Source organism: Alligator sinensis, unplaced genomic scaffold, assembly GCF_000455745.1.
Source record: "Alligator sinensis unplaced genomic scaffold, ASM45574v1 scaffold220_1, whole genome shotgun sequence".
Lineage (NCBI taxonomy): Eukaryota > Metazoa > Chordata > Crocodylia > Alligatoridae > Alligator > Alligator sinensis.
In genome coordinates this window covers 177,910-180,859 of record NW_005842136.1, presented here as the reverse complement: position 1 = coordinate 180,859, position 2,950 = coordinate 177,910, and the positions used below count along the sequence as shown (strand labels likewise).

General features: G+C 39.1%; 1 protein-coding gene across 3 annotated transcripts in view; it reads right to left on the bottom strand.

The window, feature by feature from the left end:
* CDYL (chromodomain Y like) overlaps window positions 1–2,950 on the bottom strand; it is a 161,437-nt gene that overhangs the window by 110,266 nt on the left and 48,221 nt on the right. The window contains exon 1 of one of the 3 annotated variants that reach the window (XM_025205999.1): window positions 2,558–2,608. The exons of the other annotated variants lie outside the window; for them this stretch is intronic. The gene's annotated coding sequence lies outside the window, so the exon portion shown is untranslated. Of the gene's footprint in view, window positions 1–2,557; window positions 2,609–2,950 lie in introns of those variants that run through there. 3 annotated transcript variants of the gene reach the window in all.

Here is a 2,950-nt window from a genome sequence, read left to right as displayed (position 1 = left end):
GGGGGGGGGGGGGGGGGGCTGGGAAATGTCAGCTTAGAAACAGCAGGCTGTATTTAGATAGCTATATAGCTATCCCAACCATTTTGCAGTAATGTAAGCAATTTAAAGTTGAGCAGAAATAAATTTTCTATCACATACTTTAAAGAAGTCCTGAATCAATATATGTTCTTTACATATATTTCAGAAGAATTAATCTACTTTCCCCTGAATTCAATGAAGATAAGGAAATAAAACAGACTATATTTTAAATACCAGATAATGTAGTTATATAGGTACTGCATTCACACTCTACCTTGCTGTTTGGAAAAACAATACCCCCAAGATAATCAAGCCAAAAGATCATTGTGACCTGAAAAGATGCGCGAGAAAGAAATTTTAAGAATGCTATCATTGCAATATGGTTATTACTTTAAAAAAATTGTGATCTTTTCTGAACTCCCAAGCAAAGACAGATCTTGTTCATAAGCTAGCGAATGAAGTTTTGATTTAGGCTGAAATAGCATGGAACTGTACCTCACCACATGCTTCTAAATTCACAGGAAAAAGAGACACTAGATTCTAAGTTTTAATATTCCATCAAACAAAATCAGTAACATTCTACCACATCACTGTCCAGCCTCACTATGCAAAGTGATGGATCTCAGAAACAGCATGTTCCCCTAGGTACACTGCTTTAAATGGCAGGTTTTTCAGAGAAGCAATGAAGACTCAATACCACTCTTTCTAGAATAGGTGACAAAGTGATAGTGTGAATTGGCACCATGACTTTGATCTTGAGGGGTTATAAGAGCCTATGGAACTATGAAGGCAAAAGGAAGCATCTGGACAACTCATATAACAATGTTTTGAGATAGGAAACTGACATAGCTATAATTTCATGAAGTCTAATGGAGGATGTGAGGACTGAATTTTCTTCAAAGGGCAAAGTACATTTTCAGATTGGTTCTGCAGGCTGCTTTATGCAGCTGTAGACCATCATTCCCACTGCATCCTCCATTTGCACTCTTAAGTAGCTTTTCTTGGAAAATTTAACTTCCTTTACTGCTTCCTTCCGTATAATGGTGCAAAAGCAAACATTTGAAAAAACAAGAAATATTAAGAAGAGAATGTCTCTAGGGCACAAAAATATTCCAAAGTTGTAAGTTACTTCCGCCCAATTGTCAGAGATAAAATCATTTTTGCATTACTGGAAACAAACAAAATTTCATTTTAACAAATACTCCTAACTTCGTAAGACAGATAGCAAGAGTAATATCCTGAGGTTCCCCCCCACTCCTTTCATTGAGATGTGAAATGGGCTGAGAGAACCACTTAATTTAAAAAGTAGCATTAAAATCATTATTTTAAAAACAACCTAGGATGGCTCCATTCCAATGGCATCAAAAGGGGAGATATATTATAAACACTGCTTACAATATTTTGTGTGTTTAATAATTTAATCATGTACTATTTTTGTATTAGAAGAGCATTTAACAATGGGCATGGCTCAGAAATTGGAATCCCCTCTAGACTAAACTGAAAAAGACATGCAACCCAAAAGAAAACATTTTGGTATAACCATTTGCAGCTTGTGAAAAAACATACAGTCAACATAGAAATAATTCTCTCGATATTTCTTGGACTGGGGATTTAGGGTTTCCTTTCTACTCTTATCGTATTTTAAGAGAAAGATCACGAGAATAGGAATTCTGTTCTTTAAATACTTGGGGAAAAAGAAAGTAAAAATAGAGACGCAAATGAAGTCTTAATCCTTTGTTTTGACACCACATTAATCTTTTTGCAGCAATCAGGTATGATGTCATAAACATGTAATGCTTAATTTTTTTCCTTTAATTATATCAAACGGATAGAGTAAATTGAAGTGTTAGAATGTCTCTTCTTTTTAACAAGGTTTATTATTTTTTACAAAAGATAAGTGTGTTTCATTTAAGTTTTAAATAATTAATTTTTATCAACTCAGGGAGAAGTTTGGAAAGAGCTTTTATGATATAAACAGCACGCCCACATCACTAAGTAGCCAGAATTTTCATAATATTCACATTTATCTATCCATCTAAATAGTTTAGAAATGTTGATTATCAAATACTGGGTTTAAACTCATTTGTCTATAGGTCCTACTGGTAAGACAACTCTGGTTAGAGTTTGTCAGGTTTAAATTTTTTTGATTTTCTCTAATATTTTCCTAAATGCGCCAACCATTACCTTATGCCTTATTTAACCTATAAGCCTGTTGAGATGACATACAAGACCAAAACTAAAGTTTAAAAATGTAATTCTGCAAATCAGACTATCACAGGCTTACAATAGCTGTGGATAGCTCTTCACATCTGGGGAATGAACATTTTCATGAGGGAACCATGTTCAAGAACACAAGTTTCCCTTGATCTACATGGGCTCTGTAAATGTGAATTCACTCATGCAATGACCTTTTTTATACCAAAAATTCATTATTTGCAAGATAAATTAACTCATGCAATCAGCAAAGGTGCCCTCCCACCCCCAGCAGGCAAGTCTGTGGGGAGAAAGGAAAGGGCCGTGGGGTTGGGGCCCCACTCACCCCAGCTCCTGCTGCAGCTACTCCAGAAGCAGCCAACGCCGGCTGCCTGCAGCTGCTGGGTTGCACTGTGTCCAGAGCCTGCCGGGGCTCCGCCTGTCCCCGCTAACCCCAGCTCCTGGGCTGTGCCATGCAGTAGTGTAGGCAGGTGGTGTCAGCTGCTCCTGGGTCGGCTGCAGCAGGAGCTGGGGTGAGTGGGGAAAAGCAGAGGCCCAGGATTGTAGCAGGGAGCAAAATGAAGAAACTGTCAGAGGGTGCAGGGCACAGGAGGGGGGTGGGGGGGCATGACTCTTGTTGCTACGTGCACCCCGGGAGGGTTGGGGGGGCTGCACCAGGTTCTTCCTGGGGGGCACGTGCCCCCAGATCTGCGTGCGTGATGAGAGCAGGCTGCCGCTG